This window comes from Bos mutus, chromosome 7 (genome assembly GCF_027580195.1).
Source record: "Bos mutus isolate GX-2022 chromosome 7, NWIPB_WYAK_1.1, whole genome shotgun sequence".
Classification (NCBI taxonomy): Eukaryota; Metazoa; Chordata; class Mammalia; order Artiodactyla; family Bovidae; genus Bos; species Bos mutus.
Window position 1 is genome coordinate 3,212,592 of NC_091623.1, and position 17,300 is coordinate 3,229,891.

The 17,300-nt window shown below is 42.5% G+C and overlaps 1 protein-coding gene across 1 annotated transcript in view; it reads right to left on the reverse strand.

The window, feature by feature from the left end:
- The window catches only part of C1QTNF2 (C1q and TNF related 2), a 61,972-nt gene that overhangs the window by 23,099 nt on the left and 21,573 nt on the right, over positions 1-17,300 (reverse strand). The gene's annotated exons all lie outside the window — the stretch shown is intronic.

Below are 17,300 nucleotides of genomic sequence, written 5' to 3' on the forward strand. Positions count from 1 at the left end.
TGAGAGACATGCCCCTGCTGGAGGACTCCAGCCACTAGATGGGCAGGGTGACCATGTTTAGGTAGCAAGCAGACACCAGAGGAAAAAAAGGTGATTAGAGGCTTGGCTTTTACTTCTCTCTATTCCTTCCCCTGCTCTCTTTCATTAGCTACCAGTATTTCACTTGGCTGCCAGAGCATCTGATGAACAGATGGTATATGACCCAGGGTTTATTTGAATGCAGATATGTATTCAAATTCTCATGCTGGTTCCACCACTGTAGACTCGTCAGTTACCCCAGGTGATATTTCACTTTCTGAAAAGTAGGGAGAATAATAATTATATTACTTGCCCTGTCTTTCCCCTTGGAGTTGTGATACTCACTCACAGAGAGGTTTGGTAAGCCATCGAGCTATGTAGAGAATTAATATTAAGTAAATATTATTTGAGGATGAAAGTTAGTGGGCTCCGCAAACATTTAGTAAACATCTTGTATGTGTCAGCCCCCATCTAGGTGCTGGGGATCTAGATGCACCCGTACTCAGTTGTATCTGACTCTTTGTGACCCTACGGACTGTAACCTGCCAGGCTCCTCTGTCCATGGGGTTCTCCAGGCAAGAATACTGGAGTGGGTAGCCGTTTCCTCCTCCAGGGGATCTTGCTGACCCAGGGATTAAACCCATGTCTCCTGTGTCTTCTGCATTGCAGGCAGATTCTTTACCACTGAGCCACCTGGGGATCTAGAGGTAAACCAAATAGACTTGGTGCCTGGCCTTCTGGAACATGGAATCTAGTGGGGATGATTCAGGTGGTTTCATGTGAAATGTATTACAGAAGAGGGAGATACTGAATATGAAACTGGGAGGTCAGGGGAAGATCTAGGGAAGCAGCGTTCAGTTGAGCCTGAGGGATGGCGGGGACTTGTCTAGGTGTAGGGGACTTGAGAGGGTGAGAGCGCTAAATTGACTGAAAGATAACATGTGAAGTGGAGTTAGTGTTTCAGTTCACAGGAAACGGGACCTTGGTCTGTTCCCAGACATGTCAGGAATAGACAAGGTGAGGGAACCTGGCTAAGGATGCCTGGAGGCCATTCAGAATCTAAAAGGCTCAGGAAAGCCCCTCTCCTAGGGTAGGGTAAGAATCTCACCCCCCACGGGTCTCCAGTGTAACTCAGGTTGAGATCACTGGCATGCCCTTGTTGGCAAGAAAATGGTTAATGAACAGTATAGGGAAAGGCAGTGGTGCCACTCTTAGCACCGGGCAGCATCTAATAAGTGTTTACTGGCTGCGTTAATGCGAGTGGATGTTTTCCCAACTTTTGGAGGTACCCTGGAACCCAGGTCCCCTGAAGCCGAGGAGATTCCTGGGGCCCTTGTCCTGTGGGTCTCTGCAGTGGTGATGGTTTCACAGAGCAGGAAATCTAAAATATTCATGACATGGCTATTCTGGGAGCTACTTCTAGCTACATGGGGGCTCAAGACTTCTTCTCACTAACTTGTTTATGTTTTTTATTCAGTCCACAAACATGTATTACCTGTTATGAATGTGGAGACAGAGAGATGAACTTCTGGTCTACAGGGAAATGAATGTGAGTACAAATTACTCTAAGATACAAAATACAGTATGTCAGAGGAGTAGTGCAATGTGCTATAAAAAATGAGAAGGCTTTCCCCCTTTGATTTAGTTCAGTTCATTTCACAGTTTCATTCATGTCTGGAGAACATCCTCACCGTTGAATGAGAGGGGATGAGTACATTAAGATACGGATGACCAGAGAGGGATTACAGTCTGATAGGGGCAGCCATGTACCTGACAGGGTAAATTTGCTTTTCCACATCTGTCCACGCCTCTCATGAGTGTGCCATTTCATACTGCAGAGATTGTTGTTGTTCAGTCACTCAGTTGTGTCTGACTCTTAGCTACCCCTAAGGACTGCAGCATGCCAGGCTTCCCTGTCCTTCGTTATCTCTCTGAGTTTGCTCAAACTCATGTCCATTGACTTGATGATACCATGGCTGGAAAACTAAAAACCCGTTTGCTAGGCTCCTTGCTGCTGGGTTCCTGTTTGAGATTTAGGTTTAGCTAGTCCTGTGTGCTTGTGCAAGACCTGAATTCAAAACTGAGTAGGAAGAAAAACTGATTGAGTTTGGAGAGGAGGCAACAGCCTGGGGGAAATCCATTTTGCTGGGATCAGCCCAAAAGGCACAGCATGGCTCTGGCGTTCTGACGGTAGCTCCTGGTCTCAAGATTATACCTAGGATGGTGTGTTCCTATAGCCAGAGACTGGGCCAGTCACCCTGAACTCTAGCTTCCAGATTAGATGTGTGTGGGGCAGGGGGGTTTGGGGGTCTAGTACTATGGTTGGTGTTCTGGGAATCATTCCTGGAAGCCCAGGCAGAACTCGCTCTGTGCTGATTCTGAACTCACTTGATTTTATTATTCCATGTTTTCTTAAAATAGCTAGAAGGGTTTTATCTCTTCACTTGAACCCTAATTAATATGTTATGCTGTGAAGTACAGGTGCCAGAAAAGTCAGAGAAGGGACACGAGTGCACAGTGGAACAAGCAGGGAAGAAATCCAGAGGACTGCAGTTCTTTCCTCTTTCAATTCCACCTCCTACCCTCAGCCCTCTGTCATCCTATAATCCATCTTCAAATGAACTAATCAATTGAATTGATTGTGTCAAACAACTACAGTGCACAAGGCACTCTGATGTTGAGGGTCACAGTTGTGAACGGATACACAAGGTCTCTGCTTATGCAAAGACGGATGCTCTACCAGCACTCAAATAAACACAGAATTCAAAATCATGGTAAGAGTTATGAAGGAAAAGAAGAGGGAACTGTGGGAGAAAATGATGGTGTGGAGTCTGCAAGAGAGCTTATTTTGATTGGGAGGTCAGGGAAGATTGTTCACGTAGGTAACATTTAAGGTGAGCCGCACAGGAATGAAAAAGAGCCAGCTGTGCCAAGGGCAGAGGAGGTGCCGGAGAGGTGTCAAGCAGCAGGAACAGAGTATGTAAGAGCCATGTGAGCCTTTCTCAACATCTTCCTGTTGCTCCCTGTGTAACAGCCATAGGATAATGCCTCAATCCTTAGCCTTTTTGTGCCTCAGTAACTGAAAGCCCTCTGTGATTTGTCATCCTCCCAGACATTTCTCCTGCACTTCCCATGTGACGGTGTTCCTCAGTCTTGGCCTTAGTGACGTCTGGGGCTGGATGAGTCTCCACTGTGGGGACTGTCCTGTGCCCTGTTGGATGTTACTCCTGGCCTCTACTCTCTAGGTGATAGTACTCAGGCCTCTAACCCTAGTTGTGACAACCAAAAATAACTCCACACATTGCCAAACGTCCCAAGAGGGGCAATGTCACCTTTCTGTGAAAACTGCTGCCTCCCCTCCTGCTCCCCGCCCCCTCCGCTTTGGTCAGGTGGTCTTCTTGCTGGCTCCCAAATGCACCTTTACCCTTGTATGTTTCTGCACCTCCACTTACGCAGTTCCCTCTAATTATTACCTGCTCTTCTGCCCCTCCACAAAGCCTTACCCATATTTCTAATAGAAATGCATTCTCCTATCTACCCAGCATCCCTCTGGCCTTTGGGGCATTTGTACTGGATGACTCTCATGTGTTTGAGTGGTAGAGGAACAGTGCCCTGCCTGCCCAGGTGTGTGGACCTTTCCTTCTGTGTCCAGTTAAGAGCCAGGGGCTGGATGTGAACCAGCCAGCCATCTAAGCCAAGCCAGCCAGGCTTTCCATGGGCTCTCCATGGGAGGGCACTCTTCTGAACTGTTAACGCTAAGTACAGAGCCCTGGACCGCCACCGGCAGGGAGCCTACCACTTAGAGAGGGCCTGCTGCAAGCCTGTGACCACGTTATTAGAGCCTTTTGTTCAGAGACTTGTGCTAAAGCATTCACATTCTATGTTCTCTCTCACCCCGCTTGAGCTAGTTTGGATTGTTTCTGTCAGTTATCATGAAAAGTGTCCTAATTCAATTTCCCTTAATCCCTGGTTCAAATCTCTCCCCTTTCATGAAATCCTCTCAATTTAGGACATGCTTGCTGAAGGAAATGCTTGCTTTGAATCCATTGCTGGTGGTTTTCTGGAGCCAGCAGCCAATTCTTTGCCTCTTTTCCCAAGTCTGAGTTTAGTGACATCAAGGCGCTATTTGAAATCATCATCATTTCAGTTCAGTCGCTCAGTCGTGTCCGACTCTTTGAGACTCCATGAATTGCAGCACGCCAGGCCTCCCTGTCCATCATCAACTCCCGGAGTTCACTCAGGCTCACGTCCATGGAGTCAGTGATGCCATCCAGCCATCTCATCCTCTGGTGTCCCCTTCTCCTCCTGCCCCCAATCCCTCCCAGCAGCAGAGTCTTTTCCAATGAGTCAACTCTTCGCATGAGGTGGCCAAAGTACTGGAGTTTCAGCTTTAGCATCATTCCTTCCAAAGAAATCCCAGGGCTGATCTCCTTCAGAATGGACTGGTTGGATCTCCTTGCAGTCCAAGGGACTCTCAGGAGTCTTTTCCAACACCACAGTTCAAAAGCATCAATTCTTCAGCGCTCAGCCTTTTTCACAGTCCAACTCTCACATCCATACATGACCACAGGAAAAACCATACCCTTGACTAGACGGACCTTTATTGGCAAAGTAATGTCTCTGCTTTTGAATATGCTATCTAGGTTGGTCATAACTTTCCTTCCAAGGAGTAAGCGTCTTTTAATTTCATGGCTGCAGTCACCATCTGCAGTGATTTTGGAGCCCCCAAAATAAAGTCTGACACTGTTTCCACTGTTTCCCCATCTATTTCCCATGAAGTGATGGGACCAGATGCCATGATCTTCATTTTCTGAATGCTGAGCTTTAAGCCAACTTTTTCACTCTCCACTTTCACTTTCATCAAGAGGCTTTTGAGTTCCTCTTCACTTTCTGCCATAAGGGTGGTGTCATCTGCATATCTGAGGTTATTGATATTTCTCCCGGCAATCTTGATTCCAGCTTGTGCTTCTTCCAGCCCAGCGTTTCTCATGATGTACTCTGCATAGAAGTTAAATAAGCAGGGTGACAATATACAGCCTTGATGTACTCCTTTTCCTATTTGGAACCAGCCTGTTGTTCCATGTCCAGTTCTAACTGTTGCTTCCTGACCTGCATATAGGTTTCTCAAGAGGCAGGTCAGGTGTTCTAGTATTCCCATCTCTTTCAGAATTTTTCACCGTTTATTGTGATCCACACAGTCAAAGGTTTTGGCATAGTCAATAAAGCAGAAATAGATGTTTTTCTGGAACTCTCTTGCTTTTTCGATCATCCAGCGGATGTTGGCAATTTGATCTCTGGTTCCTCTGCCTTTTCTAAAACCAGCTTGAACAACTGGAAGTTCACAGTTCACCTATTGCTGAAGCCTGGCTTGGAGAATTTTGAGCATTACTTTACTGAGATGAGTGCAATTGTGTGGTAGTTTGAACATTCTGTGGCATTGCCTTTCTTTGGGATTGGAATGAAAACTGACCTTTTCCAGACTGGAAGAAACACAAGCTGGAATCAAGATTGTGTTCATTGGAAGGACTGATGCTGAAGCTGAAACTCCAATACTTTGGCCACCTCATGCGAAGAGTTGACTCATTGGAAAAGACCCTGATGCTGGGAGGGATTGGGGACAGGAGGAGAAGGGGACACCAGAGGATGAGATGGCTGGATGGCATCACTGACTCAATGGACGTGAGTCTGAGTGAACTCCGGGAGTTGGTGATGAACAGGGAGGCCTGGCATGCTGCAATTCATGGGGTCGCAAAGAGTTGGACACGACTGAGCGACTGAACTGAACTGAACTGAAGTCTTCAGAATCTCAAAGGAGGAAAGGTCTTGAGAAATAATTTGGTCCAAGGTCTTCACTTCACACACAAGGACAAAGAGATCCAGAGACCTTCAGTGACTTGGTAGTTAGTTGTGAAGTCAAGATAAAGCCCGAGATCTTTTGACTTCCACACATGATTAAATACAGGCCTTCCTGGTCTTCCTCTGTGCCTTTTTCAACCTTTCCTTTTTCAGATTTTGGTACAAAAAGGGTTTTAAAATGATTGTTGAATCATTCCAAATAGCTAATGTTCACGATCCAAGTTGTCAGTGCTTACATTCAACAAGGGACTTTGAGGTTGTGAAGTCTCCAGAATGAGATCATTCCAGATGGGGTCTTAATATGTGGCAACACTGGGGAGACAGCTGTTCACAAAGGAGACTTGCTACTTTCCCAAGGGAAGATCACAATGCTGGAGTGAAGATTCCCTGCCCTGGGAGTTGTAACACTTAGAATGAAACAAGATGATAGTTGAATTGCAAGGAAAGCTTTGCAGATTTATAAAAATTCAAAATACACTATTTTTTAAATATAGGTGTTCTATGTCCAGTAGTTTATCCTGGAAATATTCATAAGGGTATCCATTGCAACCTTGTTTGAACTAATAAAAGACTGGAAACAATTTAAATGTTAAGCAATAGGGGACTAATTAAAGAAAGAATTATATATATATGTGTGTGTGTATATATATATATATATGTATGTATGTATGTATGTATGTATACACACACATACACACACAGGCAGAACTCTATATACTGTTATGGAATTTTCTCCAAGACATACTGTTTAGTTATAAAAATAAGGAACAGAATGGTGTGTATAGTTTGCTGCCATTCAAACTTAAAAAAGAAGAGGAGAGGCTTCCCTGGTGGCTCAGTGGTAAAGAATCTGCCTGCCAATGCAGGAGACATGAGTTTGATCCCTGGTCTGGGAAGATCCCATATGCCACAGAGCAACTAAGCCTGTGCACGACAACTACTGAGCCTGTGCTCTGGAGCCCGAGAACTACAGCTACTGAAACCTGTGTGCCCCGGAGCCTGTGCTCCACAACAGGAGAAGCGATCACAGTGAGAAGCCTGTGCACCGCAACTAGAGAGTAGCCCCCACCACAACGAGAGAAAAAAAAAAGCTCACACAGCAGTGAAGATGCAGCACAGCCAAAAATAAATAAATAAAAAAATTTTAAAATAAGAGGTGAGGAAAACACAGGTGCATATGGATATATGAGCATATTCTGTCTCTAGGAGGATATACAAAAAGTTGTAACAGCAAAAGTTGTCTCTGAGAGAGGAACTGGAAAATAGCAATAAGAGAGAGTTGTATCTTTTCTCTTATGTCTTTTGGAATAATTTGATTTTTAAAACAATAGATATCATTTACTTAACACTCAATAAAATAAAAAATAAAAAAATGCTGTGTTGTGCTTCTTAGAAATTCTTTTGCTCTGATAGATGAGTCAGATCTGGGGATGTGGCAGAGAGTTTAGGGAGCTAATAATAATACCCGCCCCCCCCGCCTCACCCGACAATTATATACTTACTTAAAAAAAAACATTCTCAAAGAACAGTCTGTTGCAGTCTTCCACTTTTGGGACAAGTATCTCCCCTCTTGTACAGTTGAAGGAACTGGGGTCCGGAAGCGAGGCTGTCTTCCCAAGGTCACACAGTGAGAGAGGGGCAGCACTGGGATGAGAGCTCAGAAATTGCCCAGGCTTAAGTTCCTTCTTCTTGGCCATGTTTAGCTGGACAGAGGGCTTCAACAAGCATAGTTTTCATGGGAAGAAAAAGAAGAACCAGAGAATTCTAAGGGGCTTTTCTGGTCTGAGGTTTCAGGAAAGTTAAAGGCCTGAGCCAGCTACAGTCCCAGCACAAATGAAGTCAGACCAAAATAGACACCACTTATTCAATGGGAAATGACCCAGAAAAGATCCAACCAGTTTCCAGATGTAACTTGAAAGGCTTCAGTTGGAGAGACTTCATTTTGGAATCTGATGCAAAAACCTCTTGATGAGATTTCTCTCAACTCAGTTTGTGGATCGAAAAATGAACAAACGTTTGATTTGAGGGAGATGTTCTGTTAAGAAAGTCTAGAGCCTTCTGGTTTGTAGAATCAAGCTTAGAGAAAGTAGCCTATGAGTATAGAAGGCAAATCTTTGCCATGCTTTGCCAGCATAATTTTGGGAGGGAATATGTAAAATACAGGGTCTGTCCCTGCCTTTTGGCTGAGAGGAAGTGCAGACATCCCAGATTGAGGGAATGAGGCTTGTTGAAACTGCATAAATGAGATTTACCTTGTGGTTAGAAAGAAATGTTTTATTCTGTTAGCTGCTGTGATGTGGAAAGAGATTAATTTCTCTAAGTCTTGTATTTTAAAAGATTTCTGCAGATTTAAGAAATACTCAGAAGACACTTAACTCTACACATCTCATCCACTTTATTATAGGTATGATAAATTTAAAAAGCACACAAGAGTCTGTCTAATGTGCTACTGATTATGAAGATAAAAGTTTATGTGCACACACATTTTTAACCACTCTTTAAAGACATGTAACCTGGTAGCCGTGGCTGCCTCTTAGGAAGAGAACTGTGGAGCTGAGATGGGGTGGGAGGTACAGCCTTCACTGTACTGTCTCAATTTACCATATATCTGTTTCACATTTTAAAAGTAAAACATGCTCTTAAAAACCTCAAAGGGAAAAATATACCTTTATAATGGAGAGATTTGGTGGCCACTCTGTTAATTAAGGACGGAAATTTAGCATTACCAAGTGCATGAAACCTGACGTTTACATGATACATCCAGGGTTTAACCTGACTATAATTAAACCTTCACACCTGACCTCTGATTAGCAGAAAGCGTAGGGAATAGAGACACTCAGTAAACAAAACAGGAGAAAACAATCAGTTCAGAGAGTGAGGCATTCTTCAAAATATTAATGTCATAGAAATATTAAAAAGAGGTTTAAAAAATTAGGAATAAAAAATATTTGGGGGGCAATTGGAAGAAGTCTGAATATGGTCTGAGTATTAGACAATATTAGGGAATTATTGGGAGAAGGCAATGGCACCCCACTCCAGTACTCTTGCCTGGAAAATCCCATGGACGGAGGAGCCTGGTAGGCTACAGTCCATGGAGTTGCTGAGGGTCAGACACGACTGAGTGACTTCCCTTTCACTTTTCACTTTCCTGCATTGGAGAAGGAAATGGCAACCCACTCCAGTGTTCTTGCCTGGAGAATCCCAGGGATAGGGGAGCCTGGTGGGCTGCCGTCTCTGGGGTCGCACGGAGTCGGACACGACTGAAGTGACTTAGCAGTTAGCAGGGAATTATTGATAATTTTCTTGTGTGTGAATAGTGGTTTTGTGGTTATATAGGATAACATCCTTATTCTTAGCGGATGCATGCTGAGGTATGGAGGGAGGAATCATGATGTTGGGAACTATTTTTAAATGGTTTATAAAACACACAGAAACTCACATACACACATGAACAACCCCTCCACTCTACCCCACTCCCGCTACACACACACACAGAGTTGATTGATATTAAGCTGTAGTCTTAGTTTCAAACTGAGCTATGTGATGTCAGGGCTGGGACTCTGCAAATGACGTTTCTCCTCTGCCACTGGACCTTCTGTTAGTCTGCCTGTAGGGGGCTCTAGAAGAGAATTAGGAGTCTAAAGGAGTCGCAAAGAGCTTGCTTGTTTCTGTTTTGCTTCTGTTACTCTCAGCCTCACCCAAGCAACAGTCCCTCACCCTGGGAATGACATTTATTTCCTGTAGGAGCAGCTTGTTTAAGTTTACATTTTTCCCACAATCTCAGAACCAGCCTCATTATGCTTCTTCAGACATACCTGTTATTGTTGTTCAGTAACTCAGTTGTGTCTGACTCCTTGAAACCTCACAGACTGCACTTCCTTGTCCTTCACTATCTCCTGGAATTGTTCAAACTCATGTCGGTGATACCTTCCAACCATCTTATCCTGTGTCCTTTCTCCTCCTGTCCTCAATCTTTTCCAGCATCAGGGTCTTTTCCAATGAGTCAGTTCTTCATATCAGGTGGCCAAAGTAATTGGAGCTTCAGCTTCAGCATCAGTCCTTCCAATGAATATTCAGGACTGATTTCCTTTAGGGTTAACTGGTTTGAACTCACTGCAGTACAAGGGACTCTTGAAAGTCATCTCTAACACCACAGTTCGAAAGCATCAGTTCTTCGGTGCTCAGCCTTCTTTATGGTCCAACTCTCACATCCACACATAATTACTGGAAAAAACATAGCTTTGACTATACAGACCTTTGTTGGCAAAGTGATGTCTCTGCTTTTGCATATGCCATCAAGGTTTGTCACCCCTTTCCTTCCAAGGAGCAAGCATCTTTTAATTTCATGGCTGCCGTCACCATCTGCAGTGATTTTGCAGCCCAAGAAAATACATGTATCAGCTGGCTAATGCCGTCTCTGTCCCAGCTCCATGGGACCCCTAATCCAAGCTTCTAAATTCTATTAATCCTGAGCTATTCTCCTATTTTCCAAGCCCTAGGGATGGTAACTGCTTTCTGTGTTTACTACAGTATTCCTTTTACCTTTCTAGTTCTCTAATACCTGGTTGCTGCTGCTGCTGCTAAGTCGCTTCAGTCGTGTCCGACTCTGTTCGACCCCATAGACGGCAGCCCACCAGGCTCCCCCATCCCTGGGATTCTCCAGGCAAGAGTACTGGAGTGGGTTGCCATTGTCTTCTCTGATACCTGGTTGACAGTTCTTTAAATTCTTTCTGCAAAAGTAACTGGTGGCGTTTGTGTCTCCTGACTGAACCTTGACTGATGCAGAAATTGGAACAAGGGATCTCAGGAAACAGACCCCCTTTTTTAGGTGTTTGGGTTTGTCTTTAGACTTGAGTGCAGTGTTGAACTCCTTGTCATGGAAATGAGATGCTAGTAACTCATGGCATGGAGTGGCCCTGATTAATCAAATTATTGGCTGTAGATTATTGTGATAAGGAGCCTCCTGGGGACTTCCACTGCAGGGGGTATAGGTTCAATCCCTTGTTGGGGAACTGAGATCCTGCATGCCACAAGGTGCAGCCAAAAAAAAAAAAAAAATCTCCTAAAGCAGGTACTGTAGGAAGCAAGTACAAGAGAGAAAAAGCAGACCCCAGGAAAGGCATGCAAAAGCATTATCAATCTTGCAGACAAGACACCTCAAGACATATGACTCTTGGATTAAGTCCAGAGGGAACAGAAAAACATCTTGAAAGCAGGATGTGTGCCTGGAGGTGGGAAGCCATCAGGGTGTTCCATGACCTGGCGTCGCTGAGTCAAATGTGTTTTGTATCTGGGGCTTTGTTATTTAGACAGCAACCTAAATCATTAGTTAAAACTAAGTCTTTCTTAGTTAATCTTCATGTCACATTCCTAGCCTATGTGTAACAGCCATATGGCTCCATATGCTTCTGAGAGCACGTTCTCCCTTGCACGTACTCCCCTGCCTGAAAACATCTAATAAAGCTGACTTGATCAGTTTGGGCACCTTCACCTTGGAGTGGTGTTGGTCTCCTGATCCTCGCTTTCAATTCTTGTCTCTTTCTCATTCTTTCTCTGTATTGTGCTTTCGGGAAACCCTGGCTTGTTGAGCTGGATTCGACAAAGTGGCGGCCGAACAGGGATCTGAAAGTGAAATCAGCCTATGAGGCTCAGCTCAGAGCAGTGGAGAACACAGGGAAATCCAGCTGGTGCAGTGGACGAATGAAGTACTTGGTAAGTACACCCCCGTGTATGAACAAATGAAGTACTTGGTAAGTACACCCCCGTGGATTTGTGAATGAGGGTAACAATGGGGCAAAATCCTTCTAAGCATGCAGAATATATGCCAGTCTTAAAGACTTTGTTGAAAAGCTCGGGAGTGCAAGTCTCTCAGTCTGCTGTTAGACTTATTTTCTGCTATTGAAAAACATTGCTATTGGCTTGATCCAGCTAAAGGAACTTTAAGGTATAAAGAATGGCAAGAAGTAGTGCACTGCTTGCGCCGAGCTTATGAAAGTAGAGAAAAAATACCCTTGTCAGTATGGTCATTAGGAAATCTCATTCTCACAGCTTTGGGTCCACTACAATCCAAGGTCTCTGAGTCTGATGATTCCACTTCTCAAACAGAGACACAATTAGAAGAGTTACATATATATGATAACAGTGATTCAGAGGAGGAGAAAAAACCTTTAAAAGCAAAAATTAAAAGAGGGAAATGTTATGGAAGTAATGAACAAATTTTGTTTGCTAGAACAGCTCGCCCATCTGCACCCCTTGGGTGAGCTTCCTCCTTTTGATCTGGAGACTCCTTGGGATGATGGCTTTATGTTAAAGCCACAAGTAACCCTTCCCAATCCGATCTCTCCATTTCATAGGGGAGTTCATATGGCTCATTTACAAGGTGATGAAGATACTTTAGCTCTTCCTGTAATAGTGACACAGGTTCCACCCAGACCTCAATTCCCACATAGAAGATTAAATTATGATTATAGCCCTTTACTTTCAAAACTATTAAAGAGATCAAACAGGCTTGTACTCAATATGGAACTAATTCTCTTTATACTATGGGATTGATTCAAGGTGTGTCACAGGCAGAAAGATTGATCCCTCATGATTGGGAGATGGTTGCTAGGACCTGTTTAACTACTTCTGAATTTTTACAATTTAGGAGATGGTGACAAGATGAGGCTAGTCAGCAAGCTGATAGGAATGCAGCCGCCAATCCCCCCTGACCCCCACCCCCGCCCCGTTAACATTTCTTTAGAACAATTGATCTGGTGCATATTTTGGAGTTCAGGCCCTTAACAGAAGAAAAACTAGAAGGTTTAACCACATTAGTTAATGAACAGAAAGAATTGGGACATGTCATAGAATTTACTAGCCCCTGGAATTCTCCTGTGTTTGTTATAAAGAAAAAATCAGGAAAATGGAGAATGTTAACAGAAGCTATATTTGAATGGGTATTTTTACCTCATAAACAAGTAAAATTGCTAACCACCTATATAGATATGATCAGCAAACTGATTTTTAAAATACATAATCGTACTCAACATCTTCCCGGATATGATCCACATAATATTATAGTCCCTCTTTCAAAGGAATAAATTGAAATTTATATATGCAAAATATTGAAAGGCAAATGGCTCTCTCTAATTTTATAAGTAATATTGATTGTCATTTTCCGTCATCTAAACTTATTAATTTTCTAAAAAAACATACCCTGATACTACCCAAGATTACTAAATCAGACCCTATAAAAGATGCTGATATTTATTTTACAGATGCAAACAAAGATTTTAAATCTGGATATTTCAGCCCTATAGAAAAAATTTGACAATCGCAATATTCTTCTGTACAAAAAGCTAAATTAGATGTTATTCTTACTGTTTTGATAGATATAAATGCCCCCATTAATATTGTTTCTGATTCCCAATATGCTATAAAAGTCACATCTCAGATTGATTACAATCCCTACATCCAATTTAATAATATATCAAATATTTAAAAAGTACAATCAGTAATAAATAATAGGACTTATCCTTTCTATATTACCCATATTCGTTCCCATTCCCAACTTCCTGGACCATTAGTGGCTGATAATGAGACAATAGATACCAGACTTATCTCTTTTATGACACCCACTCAATTTCATGAATTAACTCATACAATGTAAGAAGACAACAATGTAAATTTCAAATTTCACGGCAACAAACATTGTTGCTGTGACATCATCTCACAATGCCCTGCTGCTACTGCTGCTGCTAAGTTGCTTCAGTCGTGCCCAACTCTGTGAGACCCCATAGATGGCAGCCCACCAGGCTCCCCTGTCCCTGGGATTCTCCAGGCAAGAACACTGGAGTGGGTTGCCATTTCCTTCTCCGATGCATGAAAGTGAAAAGTGAAAGTGAAGTCGCTCAGTTGTGTCTGACTCTTAGTGACCCCATGGACTGCAGCCTACCAGGCTTCTCCATCCATGGGATTTCCCAGGCAAGAGTACTGGAGTGGGGTGCCATTGCCACAATGCCCTACATGTCAACAAACTAACGTCATCCCATCTTTACCAGAAGGCGTTAATCCTTGAGGATTATACCCCAATGTTATATGGCAAACAGATGTAACTCATATGCCATCTTTTGGAAATTCTGGACTGATTCATGTATTGACACATTTTCAGGAATGATTTTTGCTTCATATCATGTAGGAGAGACTACTTTCCATTGCATTTCTCATTTTAAACAAGCCTTTGCATATATGGGACTCCCCAAAACTATCAGATAATGACCCAGTGTATAAAAGCCATACTTAAAAATTATTTTTTGAAGATTGGTCAATTCAACATATAACTGGAATTCCCCATAATCCTCAAGGTCAAATGACAGTAAAAAGAGACCACCACACATTAAAACAAATATTATTAAAACAAAAAGGGAGAAAGAGGTATGCATTAGGGCCTAACTTCCCTAAAAATAAACTTGCTATAGCCCTTTTTATATTAAATTTATTTATTTTATATTAAATTTATTATTTATTTATATTAGGGGAAGTAATGAAAAGCCAGCAGCTGAAGTACATTGGGATGAAGTACAAACATCTCATGAAATAACTGGTAAAAAATAACAAACACAGACAGTTCACCAAAAAATAATGTGGAAGGATGATAAACAGTGGAAAACAGGGCTTATGCTTAAACAAGGACGAGGTTATGCTCTTATTTTGACAGAGGACAATGAACATCCCTGTATCCCAAAATGAAAAATCTGGTATTAGAAAGAAAAGAACATGGTTTGACATAGATCCCCCGTTTGAGCCACCGATTGGAGCCAGGTCTCAATTAATACTTAGACCAGGTCCATCCAAAACTAAACGGACACAGAGCACCACTCTACCAACATGGGGACAAATAAAGAAGCTATCCCAAGAAGCTGAAAAGATAGTACATAGGCGAAAACTTGCTAAAACACCTGACAGCCTGTTCTTGGCCATGGTAACATTGTTAACAATGGCAGTAAGTGTACAGGCTAATTCCAATTATTAATATTGGGAGTGAGCTTCCCTGGTGGCTCAGACGGTAAACGTGTCTGCTTGCAATGCGGGAGACCTGGGTTCGATCCCTGGGTGGGAAAGATCCCCTGTAGAAGGAAATGGCAACCCACTCCAGTACTCTTGCCTGGAAAATTCCATGGATGGAGGAGCCTCGTAGGCTACAGTCCATGGGGCCGCAAAGAGTCGGACGTGACTGAGTGACTTCACTTTATTTCTTTCTATGTCCCTAACCCACCTCTATTACGACCAGTTACATGGGAAGATTCAACAGTTCCCATTTTTGTCAATGACTCAACTTGGCTTCCCAGCCCCTATGATCAAAGTTTCCCAGATAAACCAAAAGAAGCAGGATATATATTAAATAATTACACTATTGGGTCTGAAAGTACCCCTATTTGCATTGGACATGGAGAGATCTATTTAAAAACAGATTATCCAAAAATGGTTATCTGTTGTTAAATCTACTAAAGATGATAAGACTTCCTTTTTCCTTGTAACCGCTCTCACATTTTTAGAAAAGGAAAATAACATAATACATTATAGTCCTCCTGATATTCCAGAATGTATTATGAGGATAGGACATGGAATAGAAGATTGGATACAATGGAATAATTGTAAAGGAGCAGAACGCCATCTATTGATCAATACTACTGAAGGTCCCATAATTGTTTGGGGACCCAGAGGGACTCCAAAATTAAAAGACACCAATATCCCCAGTCCTTGGGTATACCAAGGGACTCTTCAGTTTAGTTCAGTTCAGTTGCTGTTGTGTCCAACTCTTTGAGACCCCATGGACTGCAGCACGCCAGGTCTCCCTGTCCATCACCAACTCCCGGAGTTTACTCAAACTCATGTCCATTGACTCAGTGATGCCATCCAACCATCTCATCCTCTGTTGTCCCCTTCTCCTCCTGCCTTCAATCTTTCCCAGCATCAGGGTCCTTTCAAATGAGTCAGCTCTTCGCAACAGGTGGCCAAAGTATTGGAGTCTCAGCTTCAGCATCAGTCCTTCCAATGAACATTCAGGACTGGACTCCTTTAGGATGGACTGGTTGGATCTCCTTGCAGTCCAAGGGACTCTCAAGAGTCTTCTCCAACACCACAGTTCAAATGCATCAATTCTTCAGCGCTCAACTTTCTTTACAGTCCAGCTCTCACATCCATACACGACTACTGGAAAACCATAGCCTTGACTAGATGGACCTTTGTTGGCAAGTGATATCTCTGCTTTTTAATGGGACTCTTAATACATTTGGTAATGAATCTTTGGTTTTGCATGGGGTAGGATTTGCCCCTCCCTTTCCAAATCTAGTTCATAATGAGATCCTATTATGAATATTATGAATATCATCCTATTAATAATGAGATCTGGAAAATACCTATGGCTTTGAAAATTCCTGAGACATGGAACGGGTGATACACTGAATATATTTTAAATGATCCTAAAACAACTTTTACAAAAAACTCTACTCATAATATCCAAGCTTGTGTTAGACTTCCTTTTGTATTCATGGTCAGTCCAGCTAATTATGATAAAATTACAGGACTTATAAATTGTTTGAGTTCAGTTCAGTTCAGTTGCTCAGTCATGTCCGACTCTTTGCGACCCCATGAATTGCAGCACGCCAGGCCTCCCTATCCATCACTAACTCCTGGAGTTTACTCAAACTCATGTCCATCGAGTCGGTGATGCCATCCAGCCATCTCATCCTCTGTTGTCCCCTTCTCCTCCTGCCCCCAATCCCTCCCAGCATCAGGGTCTTTTCCAATGAGTCAACTCTTCACATGAGGTGGCCAGAGTATTAGAGTTTCAGCTTTAGCATCAGTCCTTGTAAAATTGTTTACAGTGTTCCTTTTACACATGTTTAAATAATACTATCCCATCCAGTGACAGCTTACAGAGTATTCTTAAAACTAGAGTGGACATTTGGATACCAATAGATTTACAAAGAATCTTGGCAAGAAAGTCCTACACTGTATGCCATTAAATAAATTATTAAAGGTTTAAAATGTGCCAAAAGATTCATTGGAATGCTTATAGCTGCTATTTTAGGTATTATGGCTATCACTACCACTGCTGTGGTGGCTGGAGTAGCTTTACATCAATCTGTTCAAGTAGTACAGTTTGTACAAGAATGGCATAAGGATGCTGACATTTTATGGTCCACTCAACAAAAAATAGATGGAAAATTAGGTTCTCAGGTGGCTGATCTCCAACAGATAGTAATACTATTGGGAGATCAACTGGTTAGTTTACAAAAGCAGCTAAGATTAAAATGTGATTGGAATTACACCTCTTTTTGTGTTACAGCACATAAATACAATCAGTCAAGGTTTAATTGGGACAAAATCAAGCAACATTTATTAAATCAAGAAAATATTTCTCTAGATATTCAAGATATACA